At 33.1% G+C, this 21,294-nt stretch overlaps 1 protein-coding gene across 1 annotated transcript in view; it reads left to right on the top strand.

Annotated features, from left to right (window-relative positions):
• The first annotated feature begins 561 nt into the window (after window positions 1–561).
• The window catches only part of LOC118186222 (uncharacterized), a 103,915-nt gene continuing 83,182 nt past the window's right edge, over window positions 562–21,294 (top strand). The window contains exon 1 of the mRNA XM_035356297.2: window positions 562–695. The gene's annotated coding sequence lies outside the window, so the exon portion shown is untranslated. The remainder of the gene's footprint in view (window positions 696–21,294) is intronic.

Raw genomic sequence — 21,294 nt, 5'->3', positions numbered from 1 at the left:
AGGAATTGGTAGAATAAGTTTGCATCAGTGTAGAAAACCATAAATATATAGATATGCCTAGGATAAATAACTTACTTATATATAGTTTATAATATTAAAATGTATCATTGCGAATGCGAATGATAGAATCTTATTTAATAAATTATTATTATTTAACTCTGAATCGATGTTTATGAATTATGTTTATGTTAAGAATAATATAATATATTATTTTATTAAACGCATTTTATATTTCACTTTAAAAACACAATTAAATTCCTTTTTTTATGACTTATCAATTTTAAAATTTGAAGAATTATTAAAGAAAAAATCCGTAGTTCTAAGGCGAAGCTTCTTTGAAATCATATAAGCATGAAAACAACCACTATTATATGTCGCGGATTTACTTTTCTATATTAAGATCATCATTCACTCATTCATGGATATTTCAAGATGTCGCCACCACTGAAGAACAACAGAGGAGGGGGGAATATCCCACGCAACGTAACCACCAACTTTTCCAGCAGATGGCGCGGATCGCAATGAATCGAAGCGGTGGTAGTAGTAACGCCGGTGCGGCGTGGGATGTGCTAGCGGTACGGCCAAGCACACGCTCTTCTCAATGCAGATCATCCCCAACAACCGACCACGTCCATTTTGAGACCCGCAGAAATGGTTTACGGCTCTCTCGTAAATCACTACCTGTCCCATTTCGGGTAAGTTAAGATTTCACAATAGTCATTGTCCGTCGCCTCTTTTTCTTATATGCTATTGTAAATAATGATATCTGTAAAACAATGGGATGGAAAAGTAGTATTAAAAGTTTCATCTGCGTGTTCTTTTGGGATGTCTTGTTGCTATGGTTACAGTCCATGCGGGGGAGTTTCTGAATCAATAATTGTGACATTTAAAAGAGGAAATTTTCGTATATTTGTGTATGAAAACTACAAGATATTTTATACCATATTTATTCCTTTAACAGATCATCCCAGAGAATATTATTTTTACCCAAGATGGCCTTTTACAATATATTTGAAATTTCATTAAATCATGAAGATGAGCCGACTTTGCCACAGTTGTCTTTCGAAAAAGCCAGACTACGATATGTAAAATATTTTAATAAATTAAATTTGTTTCAGTTATTTCATAAATGTGAATTAATTTTAGGAAAATAAAAGTTTCAGTTGTTTAATAAATATGAATTAATTTTAGGAAATTAAAATACAGTTTTCTTCTATGTCTTTTCCAAAATTAAATTTTAATCTTGGGAACAGCATTAGCTAAATAGCGAATGACTGTTTTTCAAGATTTCAAGATATCATAACAGGTTATATATAGAAAAGAAAAGAAAAGAAAAGAAAACTAAAACTTAGACAGCTTGGGAAATGTTAGACGGCTATATAGACGACAGATTAATTTGATGAAAAAAGTATGTCATATATATAAAATGTATTGCAAATCTACAGAGAGTTTAAAGAAGACTCGAGTGCGCTGGCTTCATGGGCGTTTTCGTGGTTTTCCCCATGTATAATAACGTGTATACGAGCCAGTTTTCCTTAAAAGGTCCTCCACGAAGGCATCCCTCCCTTAAGGCAGATAGCCCTCGAGTGCTTTGCCGTAATCTAATAAACCGAAACCAAGAATTGGAAAAATGTAAATTTAAAGGATTTGTAACATCTTTGTTCATACTCACCTAAACAGAATACAACTGAGTAGTTACAAAAGGCGGTTTAGAATTTTCCAATTAATGCGTTACTCAGAACATTTAACAACAGAGTAAAAGTAAAAGTTTTCATTCTTTTGCCAGTTTTCAAAAAGTTTGAAATCTTTATATTGAAATAAGTATTGGCAATATTTTTTTAAGGTTAGATCACATTTACTTTCTAAGTACCTTTGATTACAAGCATTACTCTACAGTACGTTCTACATTTCCTTAATAAAATAATACGGAGTATTCCAGAATTTTGTTCTTGTAATGGTCATAAGTAATCCCAATGATGTCGCGAGTAAGTAATACAGTCATGTGCTAACAGACATACTGTTTCATTGCTAATATAAATAATGGTCTTTGATTCTTTAACCATATCATGACATCTATGGTTAGAACTTTCAAAAGAATCAGTAAAATTATAACGATATAATAGCAGGAAACTGAGAAACAGAAAGTCTTCTGTTAATGAAATAATTGACTCTGAGGTGCACTTTCCTTATTTTAGATCCGCTGTTAATTTAAGTTTAAAACACGTTATTTAAGAAATTGGTTTTGTGCTTCATGTAAGTCCCAGTTCGGAGAAAAAGGTTATTATATTAAACAATCAATACTCAAAGGACGATAAATCTTTTATTACGTTAAATTAGTTTTAATTTTTGCTTTATTTTTGAATAATATATAAATGTGTTATTCTTTACGTTGTCAGTGTTATACGAAAATAAAGTCCCAGTGGGCAATCTATTTATTAATACTGTATTACTGTGTTTGACAGAGATTACAGATACTTCTATGTTAAGTTTTTCATCTGTTCATTTTTAACTAAATATAAATTAATCTAACAGCATTTCTCTAAGACACAATTTCAGGCATATAAATGTGAATCATTTTAATGCACAAATTGAAAATTAGAATTTGCAAGAATGAAAAATACATTTTAAGAAATGTATAACAAAACAATGTACTTCTCTTTAAAATAACACAAGAATACTTTTGAGGATTATGTTAAATTATGAGGGTACATTCATGAATTTTTAATTTCCTTTTTAAATTTATATTCAGTTTAATTTCAGCTCAAAAAACAATAAGAAATTGTAGTCAAAATTTTAAAAAATGTCAAACTGAATACTTTTAATTTTTAAATTTTAAATAATTTGAAATTATTTTCTTTATTATCTTGTAATGTTAAAAACTTGTGCAGTACGTTTTTACAGGTAACTATCATTAAAGCATTTATCCATAACTTATCATTATTTTGAATTTAATTCTAATTCACAACATTTTACGCTTTCTTTTTTTATTATTACTAAATTCATATCGCGTTTTATACGTTTTGAAGTAGTCTAAAATTTGCAAAATATTTCTATAATTCTGCAACAAATAATGATTTTAACGTTTATTACAAATACCTAACACAACAAATTTTAACGTATATCATAAATTACTTGTTAACTTATGCATGTGAAGTGGTTAATAATTTAAAACTATGAAAAATGCAAAATATGTATCTTAATTATAACACCGAAAAGGGATTGACAGAACACATTGTTAACATAAAAACAACATGATCATGTTATGAAAATTATTGAAACTTTGTTTTGAATGCTTAAAGAATTAATTTTATTGTTATTCAAAAGTGATGTTAAATTAAGCTATTTAAAGTAAATATGCAGCACCAAACCATATGGATATTATGCGTTGCTACTTTAATTTCTTTTTCAGATAGAAATTCTTTTGTCATTCTTGAAATATTTCTGTGTGTTACTTAATATAGTTTTCAGAATGAAAAGACCTTTTTTCTTCAAAATGCTTTAAACTTTTATGTCCGAGGACATTACCTGCCTGGAGAAATTTCTCTCTTTTCTCTCAACAGCAGGGCTAAAGTCGGAGGAGAAAAATCTTCCGCATCAAGTATTCAAAGCAATAAAAAAGAATCGTTCTCAGAAATGTTATGAAAAAAATCGCTACTTTATGAATAAAATCATAAAAAAGATAATACCAGTGTTTTTCAGCATAATTAATTAACTTCTGTGCTATTAATTAATAATCTTAGCTTGATGAGGAATCGATTGATTCGGGATGCGTTATAACTCCTCAAATCACAAAAGTTCATAAAAAAATCCTAAAAATAAAATACAGGAATCTCTTGATTTTTATTTATATTCTACCCATAAAATCACTAATTATGCAGAACTGCCATAGTGATGAATACGAAGTCACAAACTTCTTTGCCCTAATTTATTGTTCTGATCTCTTAATATATCATTTTTTTGTCTGTTTTCAGAAGAAATCTAACGGTTTTCGTATAAGATAGCCTGATTTACGTTAGCGTGGAAATATTGAAAATATTATTCAAGAAGGATGATTAAATAATCTGAATAATCGCACCTTGAGGAAAAACTTTCTCTTCATTAATCGACTTAATGTTTCTCCTTTATATTTTCTTTTAACTTAAAAGTTAAACGTAACTGATAAATTACATTGGCATTAATAATCTGACCACAATAAAATAAGGTTTGAAAATTTTAAGCTTGCATATATTCGGGGAACAAAAGTGTGTTTTAAAAGAATTGATAATTTATTTAAATTAACAATTAATAATTAACTTAATTAAGATTTCTCTTTATCTCATACTCAGTTTAAAATGGGAATTTATTTTACAAGTGATAACTGATAACTCTAAAATTCACGTTTATCGTTTCAAAGTTATAGGTTTGTGATGAGTGATATGTTTTGCTTTTTAAGTAACAGTTTGTAGAAAAAAAAAAAAACAAATACTTAGAAGACTAAATTTCGTTCCATGTAGGTCTGTCGCTTCAGTTCATTTATCATTGCGTCTTTATCAAGCAACTATGATCAGGACAAGGTTTAAACAAACAGTTTTCGTAAAACGTACAAAATGCACAGGTCGTATGTACAAACTTCTCTGCTTGTGAGGTTTAGACTAACATAAAAGTATTAAAGTTGTAGGATTCTGCTATATCTGGAAGCTTGTATCAATATCCTGGAAACTCTTCTAGATTGGAAACAGGTTATCGCTTAAGACCGAAACAAATTATTAAGTCATAAGAAGGTTAAACTAACCTTTTTATTTAACTCTTACATGAATAGAAGGCACTAACACTTGTGCGACAGATGAAGCTCCCCTACTTGCGGGTATCTAAATTAATATGAGAAGCTGTTAAATTGAAATATTGTTAAGGTAGTCTGAGACTACACATAGAATAGACTACTTAAGCTGGCTCAAGATAATTTTCTGAGCGTATTTAAACTCGGCTAGAAAATTGCTAAAGGCAGAATAACTTTGGCATAGTTGATGTAGTACGTAGCTGCAATGCGAGGCTGCCAGGAACTCTAGCATATTGTTATGTTTTTTTTTTTTTTCCTGACACCAGTTGCTACGTTATTTATCTGACATCAGTTGTTACGTTATTTATCTGACACCAGTTGTTACGTTATTTATCTGACACCAGTTGTTACGTTATTTATCTGACACCAGCTATTGCGTTTTCTTCTGTTACCAGTTGTTACGTTATTTTCTTCCTTCCCGTTCGTACGGGGTTTTTAGATTTGGAGTGAATAACGACGACGACACTTGATGATAAAGTATCGAAACACACTTTATTTACCAATATTAATCAGGACAGCCAAAATCATTTTTACAGTCGTCGAACTGTTGTAAAAAAACGCTGACACATTCAGCGACACCCTTTACACTGTCAGGCAATAACGGTGGAGACAGCTTCACTGCAAAGCACAGAATATAGCTCCCGACTCTGCTCGGTCGTTCTCGGAACTCCACGTACTCTCAACATTCTCCACGCTACAATTCGCGATGCACTCGACGATACACAGAGCACAGATCCCGACTCTTCGGTTCAGTCGTTCTCGGAGCTCAACGCACGCTCTCGACGATGCACTAACCGCGATACACTAAGAGACTCTTCGATGCACTCGACGAGCCACTCGGCACTCTCTGCCGCCTGTCAACTCGATCGTTTCCGCACGGACTACCTAGATGAGACACACTCTAGACGAGGCACTCTGACTCGCCCTCTCGACGAGGCACACTCTCTGACTGCGGACCAGCAGGGTTTATGTAGCTTTCGGCTGGTGTTCGAGAACATTCGGGCCAAACCGGTAAGAATTCGCTCCAGAAGGTTCTCCATGCGTCCATCGCGTACCGCCAATTTTGTCGCCAAACGGGCGATTTCTCGCTAAATGTGGCAACCCTGCCTTATCTTACCATTTTATGGCAACCCTCAAACTGCTTTGCGGGGAAGCCATATTACCGCGCCTGTACATTTCGTAACAATATTAAAACCATCTGCTTAAGTACGCAACAACTAATCTGCATTTTAGTGAGAACTACGGAAGGAAGACGTTAAAGTAAAGTTCAAAGTTCAAATCATAATAATTGGTTAATTAACATAAATCCTACAAAGTATAGGAATTTAACTCGTGCAACTGACAAGGCAAATTCCTCTCAGTCTTCAGATCAGTATTCTAAATGTGCGAGCAACACGGCTAACAGAACGTTTAAGTCTAAATAAGTTATCCAAACAGCTGAGCGATAAAATATCATAAAAGTCTGCTTCGTTGGCACAAGCTTTCACATTCACTTCAAGAATTCCATAGATACGTTAATTAATTTGCAGTCGAGTGGAAGCCAACGAAAATGACATTGCAAAGAAAATATTGAGATAATGGGTTAATTAATATAAAATCTTGCACGTTTTCTCATGCCTACTTAATTGTTAATTTTCTATGCTATATACAGGGTGTCCACAAAGTTCCTGAACAAATTTTAACACCTTGTTATGTGGGTATGGAACAACTTATACCTTTCCTAATAGTCATGCAAAAAAAGGTTCAAAATTTTTGTAACTAGGAGAACAAATTATATAACCTAGAGATGCGACAAAATGACCTCTGGTAGACCCTATAAGGTATTTCTCCTGCCTTCATAGTGTTGTGGTCAGCACAGTGGGTGCGTATTCCAGAAGTCCGTGGTTCGATTCCCAGCGAAGGCGCTGCTCGTTTTTCATCTCTGCTGCTTTCAAAACTATCCTAATGACTCTACTGTGACGCCCGAACTAAAAGACTGGTGGATGATGATTCTCCACACCCGGGATTTGGCGATTGGGTCCCCTAAACCCCAGTCGCCCTTTAAAAGGGGGAGTATATAAGGTATTTCATTCGCCTTCTTAGCATGCCTTCGTAGTGTAGTGGTCAGCACGCTGGGCGCGTATTCTAGAAGTCTGGTTCGATTCCCGGCGAAGGCGTTGCTCATTTTTCATCTTTCATGCTTCAAATAAAATCCTAATGTCTCTACAGCTCTTCTCCAAATGTTGGAAAATTTAGTGAATCAGTGCATCGATATAAACTTCGGCTGCTATTGTGTCTTCATGAAAAAAAATTGTAATATCTTGTCATGCGGCATTATAAATGTATTATTTCCGCTTAGCTCATATATTATTATTTCTTAAGTTTTAATTTTTTACTCATCAAACTGTGCAAGTAAACAATAGCTTCTCAATATGAGAATAATTCGACTCCGTAAACTTTAAAATCAGAAGAATACTGAACGATTTGCAAATGAAATTTCAAATTATGGCACTCTATTTCAATGGTTTATGATCTAATGGGACTTATTCAGATTAATGGAATGAAGATTGATTGTGAGTAATCAACAGCTTTCTTGTCATATATCCTTGTGGTATAGGGGTTAATACGTCCAGCTAGTTTTCTTCTAGTTGGTGCGACACCGCTGCACCCGGTCAGAAAAACCAATCCCCTTCGAAGAATGAATGCTGTCTGCGGAGTTGGTATCAATTCCGAAGTTAAGTTCCTGAACCAATTATCAGGATACATAAAATATCATACTTGAACTGTTTATCTCCTTTCCGCAAGGTAGATCTAAAATAGCTCCGCTAAAAACGAGCTTTTTGCTTTAGATCAGGTAACCTGCGGAATTCAGATACATCAGATGCATACATCAGAGGAAGAACGAAGATAATTAAAGCACAAACCCAATTTATAAATATGAACATCGAAGGTATAAATATGAACTATGAAGAAACCAGAAAATAAGCTAGTAAACCGGATATGCATGGTTTGGTTTCTGGCGAGGGCCGACGGCACAAGAGATTTTTCATGCTTAATTCTCTCAAATTCGAACAGTCTCTATAAAGGCGAAGCAACTAAGATGTAATAGACTTATCATCACTCAGATTTGACTGATTAAGGTTTCGTTCCTTTTCCCCTTTGCTCAAAGGGATTCAAATTAATTAAAAGCATTTCGTCTGTGGGTCTTTGACGTGTAAAGTTAAGCACAATTACATGGCTGTTAGAAACTTACTGGTGCTTCAAAATTCAATTAGAATACAGTTCACTTTTCATGTTTGCACGGCTTCCCCCCCCCCGAAAAAAAAGGAGAAAGAAAGAAGGAAAAAAAGAAAATTGCAAAATCTGAAAGACTTCAAATTTTAACGGTCGCCCAAAAGGGATTGTTAAGGATTTTTTTCGCTTTCGCTGAGCTCGCAGTCTAGTAGTCTGCTGTTGCATTTACTCCTGCTACCCCACTTCTTTTTCTATTCCTTTTAGCTTTATTATTAAGCATCATTTTCTTCGCTCTTATGCATATACAATTCAACAATAGAACTGGAAAAATTTTAAAAGTAGAATAGCAGCATATGTTTAGAATTATGTTCTTAGAGTTATGGCTTACAAAACTCTTTTTTGCTTTTTTATTATTAACTTTTTGTTTGTTTACTTTATTAGTCCTAAAAGGGTGTCCGTATAGGATATAAGTTCCGAAATAGCATTTTGCTTTGAATCACTATGAACGGCTTATAATGTTTCAAATTTTTGCCACCAAACATTACTGCCTTGTATTATATTTAAAGAAATTAAAAAGTAAAGAATCTGCATGAATGCATGCATGTTTCTCGCATTGTGGGAAAACGACAATACCTATAGCCATCAAATTTTGAATAATGTAGTCGCACCCGAAGATAGGCATCTGAAAACCCGAATTTTGAAATTGCGTTATTATTTATTTCATACTTTGTAAAACTTTAACGAATTTTTTATTAACAAACTCAATGATTTGAAGGCGAGCAATGATAACACCGTACGGAATAAAACATTTTTATCTCCAGCGAGCTGGACTGTTCATCGGAAATTTTTAACGTTATGCTGTTTTTAAATATTTTAGGATTTTCCTTTTTAATCGAATTTTATGTATCGTAAGCTCTCAGTGCTCCGTCTCGAATTAAAATTCAAGGTTTTCTTAACATGTAATTTTTCTTCTTTTTCAAAGCCTTTCAAAATTTCTATTTTTACATTTAACGAAAGAAAATATTCCGTGATGGATACTTTAAAAAAAATATCTTCTGTCATAATAATTCAAAACTGCAGTTTAATTAAGAAAAAAATGAAAAGCATCTTCACTAAAAGGCTCATTAATATTTAATATATAATGTTAAAAAATGTTTAACAATTAGAAAGTGAAAATTTCGATGAATATTGAAATGTGTAGCTTGTTTCGCGCCGAGCGAAGATTCTCCCCAGATTCGATGTTACAGAAAGTAACTCTAATTTCCTAGACGAAAACCTATTTTTTTAGACGAACGAAACCGCGTTTTAAGCGTGTACTGCTATACGAAAAATTTCTGTGTTTAGTGACGTATGCTATATTTAATTATAAAACACAAGAAACATCATTTTATCCGGACGAAGTCTAAAATGGCTCGTGCATAAAAGTATACATAGAAAAATATAAGCACATTAAATTACGGTTTTACATAGTAAATAGTCTGTCCTCCATCTCACAAAAAAGAAACAAGCTGATACTAAAACCTAGCAGGAAATTTTTAAAAACTTTAAAATTTTGTATGTGCACCAAGCTCTCCCAATCTATTTATTGTTTTTTCGTGCAATTAATGCTGTTCATCGGCTTTTATGAAATCTTCGTTTTCTAAATTTATACCACTCTGCTTTGTCCTTTTGCGGCAGTCGGATGTCATACGTAAAAAGAAACTTGCTTTTGTTAAACGTCAATAATTCCTGTTGCGCCGCTTTCCCTCTGCCCTGCAATGGATGCGGCGAAATGATTACGAGCTGAGAATGTTTGCTCATCAATTATTTGTACACACCATATGTTAGGCCGTGTAATGGAGCTCTTTACATTTTCAAGTCTCGAGGAATGTCTTTATTTGTATAAATGTCTTATGTTGCTTCAGTGGAGTGAAGAGCGGAGAAATCTAAATTATGAAGTAATGTTGCAGTAAATTCTCATTCGTCGTGGGGGTGATACGACGACGCGTTTGAAGGAGGAGTGTACTAGGCGAATCTAATATGGTAGGGGGCTTCATGTGAGGACGATGTAATCCCCTGCTCTCGTTAAGCACTCCGATTTACCGTCGTAGTTCAATCTATCTTTATTCACTAGGGCTGTCACGTTATAAACTTGTAGTTTGATTTGTCTTTAGTATTTAGACTCCGATTTTCGAAAACGGGCGGTTGTACTTGAATAATAAAGATTTTCACTAAAAATACAAGACAAAAACGTCAAAATCATACTACTTAAAAATATCTGGACAATAGAAAAATCTGGTAAAATTAAGTACAAAAGAATTCTGTGAATTTTTTTTAAACTATTTTAAAATAATAAATGCATACAGAATACTTATTATTAACAGAATTTTTTTTATAAATTGAGGAAAGAGTGCGATTTCAGCAACCGACTTACTCAATCGTATTTGTATGATTTAATTAAGAACAAATAAATAAAATCTAAAAACTTTCAGATTCTATATTATATTTTTTAACTTTTTGTGTGTTACCTTCATTTATTAAATACCATGTTCTTCCCACTTAAAACACATAAAATTCAATTCAACAACAATATCACAAAATATTTAAAAACAGCAAATCTTTAGTATTTTCTATACACAGTCTCGCGCGCTTTAGATAGAAATTGTTATTTTCCGTAAAGTGTGGCAACTGCTGGCTTTGAAATCGTTGAGTTTGTTAATCTCAAAGTTTGTTGTTGAGTTTGTTAATTCTTCAAAGTTTTACAAAATATGAAATAAGTAATAAAACAAATTAGGGTGTCCATGTGCCCTTGTTCGGATGGAGGATTACGTTATTCAAAATCTGATGGCTCTAGGTACCGTCGTTTTTTCACAATGCGAGAAACATTTATGCCTATTCTTCCTCATTTAACTTCTTTAAATGTAATACAAGCGATAATACTTTGTGGCAACAATTTAAAAAGCGAAACGGGCATTTATAGTGAAAGAACACAAAATATCGTTTTGAAACTAATAGCCTTTCTGGGTTACCGTTCTTTTGGGCTAATAATATCATTGTAAAAGGCGGTTGAGATGGACTCTTTTAAAAAAAAACGAAAGCTGGCAAAAGACTACACCTCAATTAAATAATTCATTTGCAAAATTAAAATTATGTTTTTAACTGCCGTATACATTTAGAGCAGTAATAAACTTTATCGCTTTCTAATAAACTTCCAGAGTGTTTAAGCTCTCATATTGTGTATATGTTACCGTGAAAGACCGAAATTCGACTTTCACCGGAGAATGTCAACATTCACCAAATACGTCGGTGAAAGATCGAATATTTCTTTACATTCTTGCACATTCGGACCCTCACCGGTGTATGTCGACAATCACAGATATGCTCTGGTGTAGGTCGAAAAGAGAGGAGTATATTTACACGCTGCCATTCCGAAAGGAAGTGTTCCACAAATAAATGCAGTTGTAAAAGCAAGGGCCTCATGTGCAATTCAAAGTGTCGTAATAGTTTAAGTTGTTGCAATAAATAAGATTTGAATCACATAATTTGGTAAGTTTATAACTTCTATTATTTTAATATTCTTATATGTTCAACATTCACCATTAGTACATGGTGAATGTCGACATTCACCGGTGTAAGTCAGAAATAAGAGTATTTGGAAAATATTTCGGACATACACCAATCGACTATGTGAATGTTGACATTCACCGGTGAAAGTCAACATTCTCCAGATTTCGGTGTTTCACTGTAACATATACAAGGCACTGAATCGCATTTTGAAGCTAGATTTCGTCGCACAGGAAACTAAATTTGATTACAATTTTTAATTGCACGATTTTTTAAAGTAATACATTACGGCTAATGATATAATATGTAATTTACCGCTTTTAAAAATATCCTTAAATCTAAGCGTTACTTGTAAAATGCTTTCAAAATAGTTTTACAGTGAACTTTTAATTTATTTTAAATGGTTCAAACACTCTTTTCGGAACATTAGGCATTTTTATCTTTCGCCAACCTATATATATCAGGAAGGTAACGCTTTCAGTTAAAATATTCGGTAGTGAGTTTTCACTTAACAAGCCCGAATTAGAACTCTCACAAAAAGTTTTTACCATTTTTATAATGATGTTTGCTTGTCTGTATGTGTCTGAAGATTTTTTAAAATAACTTTTTTATAAAACTTCCGAAATTTTCCATTTTCCGTATTTAAGCTTTCTACATTCATACAAAGAGTTATTTAGATTTGAATAAAATTGGACAACCAGAAGTGTAACTATACGTGAGGTCCATAACAATCTTTAATGGATATTTGGAAGTGGTTATTTACTTGAAGCCCTTAATATTAAAATATAATCCAAAACTTTTCCATTTGAGTATTTACGGCTTTCATATCAATGAAACAAATTAAATTTTGTCTAAAACTGATAAACCGAAAGTGATACTTTACTACAAGATCCGAACATACTTTCGTAAAAAAGTTATGAGATTATCTCAAATTTGGTATTTAAAATAGATATGTGATTGCGAACAATATATTACATTTAAAAGGATTAAATGTGCTCTTGTGAATTATGCTAAATGCAACGAGAAAAGGCTCATTATGAAAAGGAGCTTTGGTTATGAAACAATTAATTGTATTAGCCTCAATCCTGAGTTTTGCTACCACCAAATTTTAGTTCTGTGCGTTATTTTACAAGAAATAATACAAATACAAATAATATAGAGTATATAAAAATAATGTATGGAAGCAATTAACACTATGTTGGGAATTCTAAAAATATGCTGATTTTAAAAATTATTAGTCCAAAGGACGTTAGCTTAAAAGGGCTATTAGTTTCGTTTTGGCATTTTGCGTTGAAACCTTTAAATATTCTTTCACGTTTATTATTCAAGTGTTGCCACCAAATATTACAGCCCTGTATTATATTTAAAGAAGTTAAATAATGAAGAATCTGCATAAATGCATGTATGTTTCTCGCATTGTGATAACACAACATTATCTAGAACCATCAAAATTTGAATAACGTAATCATCCATAGAATATGGATATGTGGAAGCCCAAATTTGGAATTAGGAATTCGTTTTATCTATTCCATATTTTGTATAACTTTAACGAAATTTTAATTAACAAACTCAGCGATTTCAAAGCGAGCAATGGCAACACTGTACGGAGGAAAGAAAAACATTTTTATATCTCCAGCGCACGAGACTATATGTACCGGAAAATCTTAAGATATGCTCATTTTCAAATTATTTTGCGATATTGCTGTTGAACTCAATTTTTTGGTTTAAGTGCGTAGAACGCGATATTTAATTAAAAAAAAGGTAACCCACAAAACGTTAAAAAAACGACTCTTTTGAAGTACTGTAAAATCTGAACTTTTTTTGTTTGTTTTTTGTAGTTGTTGTTGAATTTTATAGGGTGTAAGTGCAGGGAAACTGATGTTCGATAAAATAGAAAGCTAAAATGACAAATAAATAAATTGGCCATCTTATTAACAGAAACTGAACTGGTATCATAAACTGAGAAAAGACTGAAAGAAATGTAAAAATGTTTGGGAACTGTTAACAGTCTGCTGGGAGTTCTAAACGTACGCTGTTGTCAAAATTTTTGTGTCTGTGAAGTCATTGATTTGCGAAACCGAAATACTATATAATCAGAGGATTATTTTACTGATCAATGCGATATTTTCAAATAAAAGCATGAGAATGCATGTGTTATCGTTGTCCATTGTATAAGAGAACAGAGTAATAAAAATTTAGCCCTGTTTATAATTAACACTGAGCTATAAAGTTTATAAATAAATTAAATTTTACTTTCGAATGGTCCACCGAAAATGATAGTTTATTTAAAATTCGTTGCTATTCCGCGGGAGATAGTGAGCTGGCCATGTTAGATTTTTTTTTTTAATAGTATTCGTCATAAATGAACCTAAATCCAGTCTCTTTTGGTTGTTCATACTAAGTTAATAAATGTTATGGCTAAATGATTATTCAAGGTAATTAAATTTAAAATCATTAAATTATAAAAATTAATTTTAACTACATTTTTAAAAGATTTTAAAATGATCTCTCAGGTCTCTATAGCTTTTAGGTCTCGAACAATTTCTAAAATATGCTTTTATTTTCTCCTCTGGATTTCTTGCGAGATTTTTGAGAAATTTTAGGTAAAATTAGCAACAGTGATGGTTTTATATTTGCATAATTTTAAATAGACACTGTCTAACAAGCAAAAAAGGATAAAAAGTTGCATTTCCATATTTGCAGTTAAAGTAAATTTAATGAAACAATAATGCAAGATTAACTATTTAAAAAAAAGCATAAGTAATTTTAAAGAAACTGTCTTTTCTATTTTCGTTAATAACTTAAATAATGACAATGCCAGTGTGTAAGGATTATGTTTATTAACCCTTTATCTTATTTATTTTTATCTCTTCTATCACTTTGCCGGCTCCCACCAGAATGCAAATTAGCTAGCATATATATTTAAGAACAGGGCTCTTGAAGTTAAGAAGTTCTAAGCTTTTGGCAGCGACCCTGACCTTCGTACTGTTCCTCACGCAGTTCTTAGAATTCTCTAAGTTTGGTTTAGACTTTTGGTAACCGCGTTACTCACATATTGAGCCTCAGCGTCAGCCGGAGCGAATTAAGGCTTTGCTCTGTGAATTCCAACGTTACTTACTTTAATCTTTTATACTAGCTGAAAACGCTCAAGCAGTGGTGATTAATTTTCTAAGACCCGAACTGTGTGTTTGTTAAGCTATAGCAAAAAAGTTTAGTTTAAACCATCATTTCAGTTGTAGTTGGTTTTTTCGTATATTAAAACGGAACGATAAGTCGCCTGATGGTCTTTATGGAATCCGATTTTAGTTGTGTAATCCCTAGGTTTCGTACATATATTTATCACTAATGTTAATTCTTAGTTTTCTAATGAGCCGCGCTGCCGGTATAGTGGTTAGTGAAGCTGACTCCTGTAGCATTGCGCTCGGGTTCGAATCCCACAGAAGGCATGGTTGTAACTGGCCCCCTTCATAGGAAGCAACGATGGCCACTTATTACGTGCTTCCATATTGAAATGGTCAGTATTTCCGGCATTTGTAGTGGGGTAAGGCTAATGGCTATTAAGTAAAGAGTCTGAGCATTAAAAATTTTATTTTAATGAATACCACGATAGCCGCAAATATCTCTTTCTTCTTAAACGTAGATTACTGGAGCAAGTTAAGGAAAAAAATATTGTGCGGATAATTTTGGAAGCTCTATCCCCGTTCCTGTCTCAAATAACGAAAAGTTATTTTTTTCAAAAATATGCCCAATCTGCGTTATGTATTTTGAAGAAATGATTAACTAAATGTTTGCCTTAAAATACCACTTGCGAGAAGTCGGCCAGAATCATTAATCTCAGAGTTCCTCAAGTGCTATCTTTAAATAAAAATTATTTTTATGGTGTGAAATTAACTAAAGTTGAATATTCAATGTAACTGCTAATTGCAGTTGACGAGATATTGCTCCTAACAACTAATTGGCTCTCAACACAAATCATAAGTAAATTCACAGTTCAGATAGAAATTTCTTAGCCACTAAGGTGTTGGTGTGGTGTATTTAATTATGGCAAAGCACACGAGGGCTATCTGCCTAAAGGGAGGGATGCCTTTCGTGGAGGACTTTCTAAGGGAAACTGGCTCGTATACACGTTACACATGGGGAAAACCACGAAAACGCCCATGCAGCCAGCCCGTTCGCGGGATTCGAACCTCAGACCGAACTACCAGTGTTCAGCGTCTTTACCGCTCGGCCGCTGGTGGGCCCTAGCCACTAAGGATGGGTTATGACTGAAATACAAAAGCAAACTGAAACGAGAACTTATCATATAAACAATATTACAAGAAAAGGCTACTTACACTATCGCTAAATCTGAGTCTGAGTGACTTATAAACAAGGTTCTAAATTCAAAAGTAAAAGAACTGGTCGTTTGTACTACTATTAACTTTGTAAAGCACTTATCAACGCGACTAATTAAGGTCCCTTTACGGAATGAGCAGGAATTGGTTCTTGGCAGATCGGCGACTGCTGAAACACTATTCGAACTTTTAGTTAAGATTAATCTTCTACTTTTAATTTATGCGGCAAGCTCTTAAATTTGCATACTTTTTAATCTGAGTGAGTAGTGTGACATGATCCAAGAAGGGCAGGAAGAGTTTAATTGAAATCCAAGTATTGGTAAAACTTAAAAATAATTGTCCCGTGCTTTATCATCGTTTACTATTTGCAGTGAGCAAGCAATGAATGAAGTTTTGTCGGCATTAAGAAGGCTGATCAGTACTTTCTTAGAAAGTTCAAAATGCACATATTCATTAATGTTAGCTAACTAATAGTCAAATTAGAATTACCATAATTTTCGCCTTTATTTAAACACTGAAAGTAATAAACACATACTCCTTTACTTCACGCAGATTCCCGTCCGTGGATTGTGATGAGAGTAAAACTGGTACATGGCCTTGTAATAACTGAATTATAGGAAATTTTTCTACACCCCAATTTGAAGTAATGGGAAATGAAAATTCTCCAAGGAATATAAAAGCAGTAAAACAAATTTCATTTCATGGGAAACGAGACCCAGGGGGAAAAATTAGTTTAATCAAGTTTACCATCTAGTACCTCTTTAGGAGTAAAATACAGAAGAACGAAAATCCCACTGGTTTGGTATATGAATATGGCAAAGCTCACTAAAGCTATCTGCCTAAAGAAAGGGATGCCTTCGTGGAAAACGTTCTTAGGAAAACTGGCTGGTATATACCTTAAACATGGGGAAAACCAAGAAGAAGCCCATGCAGCCGGCCCGTTCGCCTGAAATCGAGCCCAGGTCGGAACTACCAGCGTTCAGCGATTTTACCGCTCTGCCGCTGATGGACTGGATATCATACTGACTGATACAACTACTCTGTCTGTATCAAATCATGACATTAGTTATTACGTTGTCTACACAAAATATTTAGCTTAAAATGGTAGGAAAAGAAAACGGGAGAGTTATTGATATACATTCAGTTTTTAATGTAGCTTTCAAATTAAAGGAAAACATTTCTTGAAATAAATTCGTGAAATTTCTTGAAATAAATAATATAAATAAATTTTCTTTCTTATGATTTAAAACAGACATTAAAATTTACCTGCAGTCTCTTAAGCGAAATAAAATGCTTTTCTTAATTTACTTTTTATTAAAACTGAGAATATCGTTTGAAAATTAAAATTATTATTTAAAATTATTTCCCTTCCATTTACCAAAATCAAAAAGTCTTGAGCACCTCCCTTTGAATAAAAGCTTATTAAAACAAATTTTGATTTTATTCCTGCGCTTCGGGGAAATTCATACAATACATTTAAAGAAGCATGCATTTTTTTAATTTTAATCATGTCAAAAGAAGGATAATTTGGAAAACAATAATATAAGCCCTAATGAGGATTCTTAAGAGATCTTTATTTGATTTCTACCCGAAACTGGATTCTTCTTTAAACATCTTTGTTTTCTTATGAAACGTTAAGAAATAATCCTGTCGTGTTGAGATTAAATACATGTGAATTATTATCTAGAAGAAAACTTCACGTCATCTATTGACCCATTCTTCACGCACACCTCAGGCACGTATTTTACCTCTTCGAAAGATTGTCAGAATGATAAGTTGCGGGAAATATTTAAATTAATCCTAGTATTCATTTGTGGCACCAGATCTTTCCTTTGCGTTAGGTTTTCAAAATCTAAATGAATCCCTCAATGTTTTGTTTGACTAAATTAATATTAAAATTTTGCGGTAAAAACTGATATAGATTTTGTAACTAATTAAAGTTTTTCTAATTTCTGTACAGCCGTATTTTTTTATTTCATTTTACAGTAAGTTATATGGACTCATAATATAATCAAAAATGTTTTCTTTTCTCGATGTAATTTTAGAAGTTACATAAGATAAAGTTATATTCTTTCAACACTGATTTTTTTCTTTTTGTCTTAAGGTTACTTTCACGAATTTTATACTTTTTTTTCCTTTAACAGTTAAAATATTATCTTTCTTGGAATACAATAGGATATTTTTTAGTATGCAATAGAAACATGAAAACCCACAAAGTAACTAAACGTGATATGAAGATACACGATGAAACATCTGCTTTGCATAACGACTAAAAATATAATTCGTGGTCATAAATGATTTCCTTATTGGTATTTTGTGGTCATAAATTATCCTTCTTTCCTTATATCGGCTACTATGGTATACATGCATAGTAGATTTCACCTTCTATTCGAAAATACAACGCTCTTGTGAAGCCTTTCCTTCACCCAAAGAGTGTAAAGCGAAGAACAATATGCCAGTGTATTATTATGTGAAAAATTCTTTAACTTTCTCAAACCTCGGGTATATGCCAAATCATGCGATGTAACATATAAAGCATGCAATATCACTATTGGAACAAAAGATGGAATAACGTGTTTATAGCATATGTATAAATCAATAATGAGATACGGCAATGTGATTTCACTTTCTGCATTCAAAAGGACAAGATATAAAATGTCATCAGAGGTGGTAAAAGTGAAGATGGTATAATAGATTACTTAGGCCTTAATAAGCAGACAAGGTTATACTTTTTCAAAGTCAAGCCTTTCTTTTTCTAATGCCCTAGAAAGTGATGCTTCTCATCCATCTGCTCAGATTTAGGAATCAAAGTTGTCGACGTCTCTATGATCTTGGTCGAGAAGAGCAAACCTTGTAATATAATAATCTTGGATCAACTGGATATCTGGATACAGAACTGTGCAAGAGACTATAGCTTAGAAGCGAGAAAAAAAGAACGATCTGCTTACATTTCATTGCCCCTTTAAATCCATCAAAGCGGCCAGACCGCGGCCAACTTCTTATAGTTGCGCATCTGCTTGCCTCACTGTCGAAAATCCAAATGTATCATCTGCCAAGCTTGATATCGAATATTTAAAATATGCCAGTATACATCACTACTTAGACGCATAAAATACAGGTACTTATAATTTATCTAATACTGTTGCATTTTGTACGGTTTGTGGATGTGGGGCCCACCAGCGGCCGAGCGGTAAAGTCGCTGAACACTGGTAGTTCGGTCCGAGGTTCGAATCCCGCGAACGGGTTGGCTGCATGGGTGTTTTCGTGGTTTTCCCCATGTGTAACGTGTATATGAGTGTTGTAATATATATTAGTGGTACATGTAGTAAAAAAATTAGATATGTAGTAAAAATATTCTGGAGAATAGATATGCAGTATAAAATAATTATGGCACCATATGTGGTGAAAATATTTGTATGTAGTAAAAATATTTATATTTTTTTATTTCTTATGTAATTATCAGCGAAGAAATTATAACAATGATTAAGAGTACATCACGTTGTTTCCGCAATAACCCGAATGACAGGGATAAAATATGTGACCCACAGAGGACAGCAAAATAAAGTACTTACCCCAAAGTATGACAACTGTATGTTACCAAATCAATTATATTTTATTCTTCATCTTTGATATTGAATTAAGTATTAATATAAATAAAGACGAATAAATTTGAACATCAAGCACGAGTGATGCGCATCACTAGAGTTAACACTGCACGGAGAATAAAGTCAATCTATCTGGATCCGCTCGAAACAAAGTCTTGGTGTAAAAGGAACAATCAAAATTTGTTGGCAGTCATTAAGCATACTTGATCAATCCTGGTATTTCTGCATTTTCTTCTTTAAATCAGGAAATTTGAAATCTCACAAACACGTGCGCGCGAAGAGTTCTGGAAAGGAGGAAGAAGCTCAAAAAAATTATTTTCTGCAATGATGTACAGGAAACAGGAGTAATTATTTTCTTGAATCTTCATGTAAAAATCTCACTAAAAGGATTTTCATCTATGGCAGACAGCATTGAAGGAGCAGCAAAAAGCAGCAGGAAAAAAATGGCACATCATATTTCGGCCGGAGAGGACAGACCGAAGCCCGTCCTACACCCTCGAACGCCAGCAGCCGAAGAGGAAAAAAACCGGTCCAACAACTGCCACCAAAGGCTTGGACGATACGATGACAATTCTTGAAGCGATATCGTCTGATGGTAGATGCCGGCTTGCTAGCACATTCCCTCCGGCCAAAGAAAAAGCACAGATCACTGCATGAACACTGCACTTCACTGATGCTGAGCACTGTATGATAAATTTCACCGAAACACAGTTCATTGCACGATAAATTTACTGACGCACAACACTCATTACAAGTATGATCTGGTATAATAGTTAAATCAAATGAAAAATAGTCAAAAATTATTTTATCATAATTTCACTGTCTGGGATAAGTGCTACACATATGAAGTACAATCAAAAATTAATAACTAATACATATCATACAAGTTACTCATATAATTACAGCAAACACTTTCATTACAATTTGTAGTCAAGTTACAATTTTCTCTTTGTAAATGGAAATTGTAAGCTAATGCCTATTTTTACATTCATACATTTTCACTGTTAAACACAACTCTGCATTAATGATCATTTTCTTGACAAGTTTCTAATTATACAGATTCTATAAATTCTTCTGGATGACATCAATTTGCCCTTGAAATTACTAAATTCATCTAGACCAATTACTCTACAATTTCATTTTTTTAACACGTTAATTTTCTTCTTCCTCTTTTTATTATTGTTATATATGTATATATATTTTACTACTCAAGCTTGTTTTAGTAGCACAATTTTCATGTCTAGCTCGTTACTTGTAATGATCACTAAGTGTACTGCACACTTTTTTTTTTTTTTTTTTTTTTTTTTGTAAATTCCATGACATTAGTCAACCCGGACCAGCCTGCAGCCAACCAAACGTGTGAGTGAAGGTGGCCAACCGACACCCACACTGATCAAGAATTCTCAAAAAAAATTCTTTTGTTGGAAATAAATCCACTAATTTCCTAACACTTACAAATGTGTGTATGTTTTCTATTTATTTATTTTTTCTAACTTAGTGAACAAGAAACACAAGCTCGATGAAATAAATGTTTTTAATTAATCAAATTGAACCTTGGATCAACTCTTTTAAATAATTTGCTACAATGAATTTTTGTAGTTTTGTTGTCTTCGATGTTTTGAATTAAGTAGTTTTTATTTCGAAAAATTTTTATTATTTTGAAAGGTCCATTGAATTTTGGCTGAAAAGCATGAGGTGGTTGTAAAGCCTTTAAAAATACCTCATCTCCAATATTAAATTTTGGTGGTTCTCTGCCTTTAACGACTTTATTTTGAGACTGAAA

This window comes from Stegodyphus dumicola, chromosome 7, assembly GCF_044657685.1.
Source record: "Stegodyphus dumicola isolate Sdum_Otavi_A_Nest chromosome 7, ASM4465768v1".
NCBI lineage: Eukaryota > Metazoa > Arthropoda > Arachnida > Araneae > Eresidae > Stegodyphus > Stegodyphus dumicola.
Note: the sequence above shows the minus strand (reverse complement) of the source record. Positions and strands in the feature narration are given on the sequence as shown.